At 44.9% G+C, this 6,630-nt stretch overlaps 1 non-coding gene across 1 annotated transcript; it reads right to left on the reverse strand.

The window, feature by feature from the left end:
- Positions 1-506: 506 nt before the first annotated feature.
- On the reverse strand, positions 507-579 carry Trnak-cuu (transfer RNA lysine (anticodon CUU)). The gene has a single exon. It is a non-coding gene; the product is annotated as a tRNA-Lys (tRNA).
- Between the last annotated feature and the right edge of the window lie 6,051 nt (positions 580-6,630).

The following is a 6,630-nucleotide window of genomic DNA, read 5'->3' on the forward strand; positions in this document are numbered from 1 at the left end:
AAGAATGAAAATGAAACTCAAGAACAATATACACTAAATAAAAACACTTCACGATAAAGAGAAAACTTAAGTTGTTATCACGACTTGTAAACACGTGGCGGAGTGGAGCACTTTACACGTCCGATCAGCACGGTGTCACAGGCGCGACTTCCACTGAGCTAAAGAGGCGCGGCCTAGCGGTTCTTTTGTGTACTTCGTCCTTACGGTCGTCTCGATCATCAGTCTTAAGCTGACAACACTTCATATCACCGACTTATATTTGCAGCTTTGCCGAACCATTACTGCTTGGCTACACATCTGACACGTAACCGATGTACTCTCTAACCAACACCACTTGCATTTCAGAAAATGTCTTTCTCACATGTCTACAAAATCACCTTCACCTTCAAATACAGTTTCCTTGCGACTGACGCAGACCTAGGCAAAGTTTAAAGTTGCTATTTCCATTACATCACGTTCATCAGAAAAACGGTTATTTACATCTGCAGCGGAACAAAATTCCGTTTCGCCCAGTGTGGGGCTCGAACCCACGACCCTGAAATTAAGAGTCTCATGCTCTAGCGACTGACCTAGCCGGGCTGCCTCGGTAAATATGTGCCGGGCAGCACGTCACACAGTACTCGTTTGGGTTGGGTGGTCCCATACAGAATCTCTCCATGTTGCCTAATGTTTTCCTAACGTCACACTCGTCACGTACTTCACTTTTATTTCATAATCATTTCTGAGAGGTAAAGGAATTGAATGAAAACCTGCAGAGCTAGTGGCGTCAACATTAACACTCATACTTGATGTGGCTCATAAGCCGAACGAGTTACTTTCCGACGTTGTCTTAGATGTGCAAGTGCCAGTCAAAACTCGCGGCGACGGAACTCTGCCGACCATTTCGCTAGTTAACACCGGTCTTGTTGTGTGTGTTTCAAGCTCAAGAGCATCTACAAGCAGGAAATGGTCAACAGCAACATTCAGACGGTTTTTGTACAGCACAATTGCTACACTAAAACGGTATGTTTCTTTTTCAGAACTGGAAAAAAACGACCGTGACAGGATTTGAACCTGCAATCTTTGGATCCGAAGACCGCCGCCTTATCCATTTTTTTTATTATTATTATTCTTCTTCTGCTAACGAGATGAAGCTTGGAAATCTTGCCAATCGAATCCTTCAATATGGTTGTAACTTGGGAGTCGGTCAACATGATATATTATTCGCCTTATAGATGGTCCGCCTTTTTGCAGTGAATATCTGCTGAACGTTCTGTAACATGAAATTCAATCAGTTGACCTGTTAGTTTCTTTATTTTACGTCACAGTTTTGAGCAGGTAGTTGGCGAAGTGATCCTCGTAGTTTTGTGTTTTCATTAGCAGATGGTGCTGAGTTGTAAGATAGACCCAGAAGTCTTCTTTACTCTTTTCTTCTTTTGTAAATAAGTAGTGTACTGTAGCGGATTTTAACCAGTTTAGTGCGTTCCTTCTCGTCCGTGGGTACGGAGTATCATCCGGCGTTAGAAAGGCAGCAGGCGTTATATATCTGGGAGATGTTCTGCTGATGAGCGCCAACTTGTTCGTGATATATGCCCATATATCTTTTACTTTGTCGCACACAAATCTGTGTTCATCAGTATCTATTAAATTACACGTGATGCATAAAGGTGATTCTGCGAGGTGTATGTTATGTAGTTTGGAGTTAGTGGCCAATTTTCTGTTAACTGCGAAATACCAAGTGGCTTGCATTGCTGACGGCTATTGTGGACAATGGATGTTCACCCAGATTACCTTCCAGTCGTAAAAATTGTATTTGTCTTCGACGTTATTTGGCTTCTTATCTTTAATGAGTTCCTGGTACACGCGTTTCACTGCCGTCATTGCTTGTACGGCGATTCTTGTCTGTGCATAACTGTACTCCAATAAAAACCGTTTTAAATGATAAAGTCCGTTTGGAATATGTTGCACCATGATGGGTGGACTGAGGTCGGCCGGAGCTATCTCAGTAAGCAGGTGAGCAGCGAGACTATCAGCTGAGTGTTTCCATTGGTGGAAAGTTTTTGATGTGTATAAAGCTTGCGCCTTCTTTCCAACATCGACAAGCTTTAAGCCACCATTTTTTGTGGCCAGCGTTAAGGTGTCAAACTGAACTTTAAAAATGTGACGATGGCTGACAAACTGTCCTAATGCTGACATAATTCGTTTTGCAGTGAGTGCAGACATTGGTAAAATTTGAGCGATATAATTGAGTTTTGAGGTGAGATATACATTTGCGACCGTGACTTTCTGAATTTCATTTAGTTTTCGTACACTGTGTTCCCGTATGCCGGCACGAATAGTCTGTAGAAGCTTTCTATAGTTGGTTGCAATTGTGTGCCGGATACTACGCTGAAAATCAATTCCAAGACACTTGAAGATCTTCAGCTGACGTAGTTGCCTGTGAGGGCGCGATCCTAGGCCGCGGCCAATATTGAATATTCCAGACTTTGTCCAGTTTAGTTGTGCAGCGGACGCTTGCTCATATTGCCTGACTGTCTGTAGTGCGGTTTCCACTTCAGTTCTATTTATGATAAGGAAACCGACATCGTCTGCATACGCCTTGCACACAACTCGGGATCCATGTATGACGATGCCCTGTAAACTTTTCGTCAGGGTAGCTAACAAAGGCTCAATGGCAATCGCAAAAAGCGCCATGGACATTGGGCAGCCCTGCCTGACGGAACTGACTATCTCTATTGCTCGGGTAGGCTGGCCATTGATGAAGATTCTGGATGAATTAGTCGCTACCATCTGTTGTATAATGGCAACGAACCCAGGTGGAAAACCCATGGCAGACATGGTACGAAAGAGATACTGGTGGTTTACCCTGTCAAAGGCTTTGTCGAAATCTAAGGACATGATGGCACATTTCAGTTTACAGACTTCCGCAATGGAGATTAAATCACGGTAGTCGCATAAAGTCTGTTGAATTTTCCGATCCTTGCCCACGCTGGTCTGGTAAGGTCCAATGATGCTGGTCATCGTGGATTTCAGCCTTTGGGCCAATAGTCTCGCAAAGATTTTATAGTCGCTGTTGAGCAGCGTTATCGGTCTTAGATTTTTTACGTTGGCACCGCCTGAGTTTTTTTTAATTAGAACGATTGCGCCTTCACAGAAGCTGGTGGGGATCACGTTGTTGTGGTCTAGAAGTTCGTTACACATGCAAGTGATCTTCGCCTTTATGGTGTTCCAGAATTTTTGATAGAATTCGGCGGGAATTCCGTCAGGTCCGGGGGATTTATTCTTAGCACTTTCCCAGATGACATATTCCACGTCGTCTTCGGTTGCCACGGCTAATAGCTGTTCCGCGTTCGCGAGACTGACTCTGTTGTGCAAATTATTCAAAAGATCGTCCCGCACTTGCACGTTAACTTCTATTTTTGACATCAAGGTGGTGAAGTAGTTTAGCACCGCCGCCTTAATCTCATTGTGTGTAGTCAGCGTTGCGCCATCCTCAGCAGTTAACTCCGTCAGAATTTTACGGGATACTTTCCTACTTTCTTGGATCATATGGTAGACTGAGGTGAATTCTTGGTGTGCAGTAGTCTGGACACGCGACCTGACTTTGTAGCCTTCTAGCTGCGTCCTCCTTAGGGTTAGGATTTTGGCCTGGATTTTCTTAATTCGTTTACATTGCTCGACGGCCGAAGTGCCGAGCGCATACAGTTCCCGCAGACAATGAAAATAGAAATGGATCGTCCTGTGAAGCCAAAAGCTCTTTTCCCGTGCTTAGTTCATGAAACACCACCTAATTTTAGGTTTGGCGCACCTGAGCCACCAATCAATGGCTGTATTGTAAGAGGCAAATCTTTGTTCACATTCTCGCCAGGTTTGGAGGAAGGCTTCTTGACACGCCGAGTCTTGAAGATGTGAAATATTTAATTTCCACAGGCCCCTGTATCGGTACGTTCGTTGTCGGTCTAGAGTGATAGTACAGATGTATGCAGCATGATCTGAGAACGCCACTGGCCATACTTCTGACTGCAGAATATTATTCCTCAAATTAGGTGTGACATAAATTCGATCGAGACGGCTTGCCGAATGGGTCGTAATATGGGTAAACCCAGGTGCAGCCCCATGCTTGAGCTCCCAAGAGTCAATTAAGTGTAAGTCTCGTACAATTCGTTCCAGTTTAAGTGATCTGTTAAGATTGGGAGTCTGGTCCTTTGCACTGATGACACAGTTAAAGTCACCTCCGAAGATAACATTGTCATGGCGGACGCCAAAGAGAGGAACTATTTCTCCTTTAAAAAAATCTGCTCTTTGACGTCTATTACTGGAACCGGATGGGGCATATACATTAATTAGTCTGTTGTTATAAAAAGTGCCCGCAATGCCCCTACTGTTCGGCAATTCTGTGACGTCAGTGATAATAATACTTTCCTTGGCAATAAAAGCTGTACCTAGTTCACAACCGGCTCCAGGATTAGTAATCACATTATAACCTGGTATGCAATCAAGTCCGACCTCTGTCACTTCTTGGACAAATAAAATGTCTACATCAGCTGCATATAAAAGTCCTTTAAATGTTGTAATTTACAAGCGCTACGTATTAATATTTAGAGTAGCAAGTCGATAGGCCTGTGGCTGAATTGTGGGTGACTAAACAGAAGCAATGCCTAAAATCCGTCCAATATCAATCATAAATAGCGCTGGAAAAGCAAACCACGTCGAAAATGCACTGTGCAAGCAATTTAAAAACATCTATGGACAGTCACTGTAAAGGCAGAGTTAAAAATATTCTCCGTTTGAAAATGGATCAGTCGCGAGTTCTTTTTGCACAGTAGTTTCTGTCGAGGCGTTATCTTTCTCATTAACATCGTCGTCCTTGGGGACCTAAGTTATGGCTGTCACCGTTTCTGAAGTATCCATACTGTCTACTTCGACATTGGATTCTGTATCGTCTGCCCAACTAGTTGGCTGTGGGCCTGTCGAGGTGGTTATTGACGCTTCAACAGGATAGAGGTCGATCATGTGGTTATCACGGTCGGCTCGAAGTGTAGCTGACTGTTCGGGGTTCAGAGGTAGAGCATCTGAGACATTGTCAAGGACTGATGGTAAACTAGCTGAGGGATGATCATGGTTTGTGCTATCAGATGCTTTTGCACTGATTTGTTCACCGATCTGTTTAGCCTTTTCGCGCAGAACCGGTGCAATCAGTTCGGCACCCTGGCGGGCAACTCTCCGTTTTTTAGTTTTTCTGGGAGATGCACACTTTTGTGGGCTTTTATCATCACCTGCTTGAGATTCCCCCCGTGGAGTAGCATAGGCCGGTGGAGACGCAGCCGTTTGCAACGCAGATGCCCGTTCTTCGGTGACTACGATAGACGTCGATATTTCTACTGGTTTAGGTTGACTCTGATCAGGCGTTTCAGCAGTCTCTATTCGTCTCACAGTCGCAGGCAGTTCAGTGGTTTCACTAACTTCTGGGACCGTGGGTGTAGCCGAAAGCCCACGCGCCACGGCCACATACGTTACAGACAGTGTTGTCATTGAGGGGGGCGTGGCAGCCCCGCCGATAGGCAGCTGCGCCACTCGCCTCTGCATGCATTCGGCTTGCACGTGACCTGTCGAGTTGCATGCTGCACATGTTCGAGGCTGGTCATCGTACATTACTATCGCACGATACCCGCAAACGTGAACATAAGACGGGATGTGCTTCTGCAGCTCGATTCTTAATTGGCGCACCCCGTTAAGAACTGGGAATTTATGTGCACTAGACCAGCGTTCCGCAATATTGCTTATGATTTTACCGTAAGGACGAAGCACTGCGTTTATCTGTTCACTGGTTATTTCAAATGGAAGTTCAAAAATTCGAACAGTCCGTATTCCTAGGCCGGCATGCGAAACAACAACTTCTCCCACATTTCCATCGCTATGTTTAAACGTTAGGATACCACCACAAGATGCAACAATTTTCTCGCACATGTCGGATCTCGCTAATTTAACGAAAACGGTGCTACTGACAATCGAAAGATGTCCTGGCGACTGACAGAGACGTAGGCTAACTTTAAAGTTGCTATTTCCATTACATCACGTTAATCAGAAAAACGGCAATTTACATCTGCAGCGGAACAAAATTCCGCTCCGCCCAGCGTGGGGCTCGAACCTACGACCCTGGGATTAAGAGTCGCATGCTGTTCCGACTGAGCTAGCCGGTTCCCTCGGTGAATTCCTGGCGGGTAGCACGTCACATAGTACTCGTTTGGGTTGGGTGGTCCGATACAGAATCTCTCCATGCTGCCTAATGTTTTCCTAACGTCACACTCGTCACGTACTTCACTTTTATTTCATAATCATTTCTGAGAGGAAAAAGAATTGCATGACAACCTGCAGAGCTAGTGGCGTCAAAATTAACACACATACTTGATGTGACTCAAAAGCCGAACGAGTTACTTTCCGACGTTGTTTTAGATGTGCAAGTGCCAGTCAAAACTCGCGGTGACGGCACTCTGCCGACCATTTCGCTAGTTAACACCGGTCTTGTTGTGTGTGTCTCAAACTCAAGAGCATCTCCAAGCAGAAAATGGTCAACAGCAACATTCAGACGGTTTCGTACTGCTGAATTGCTACATTAAAACGCTATGTTTCTTTTTCAGAACTGGAAAAACA

The sequence above is a fragment of the Schistocerca gregaria genome, chromosome 8 (assembly GCF_023897955.1).
Source record: "Schistocerca gregaria isolate iqSchGreg1 chromosome 8, iqSchGreg1.2, whole genome shotgun sequence".
Classification (NCBI taxonomy): domain Eukaryota; kingdom Metazoa; phylum Arthropoda; class Insecta; order Orthoptera; family Acrididae; genus Schistocerca; species Schistocerca gregaria.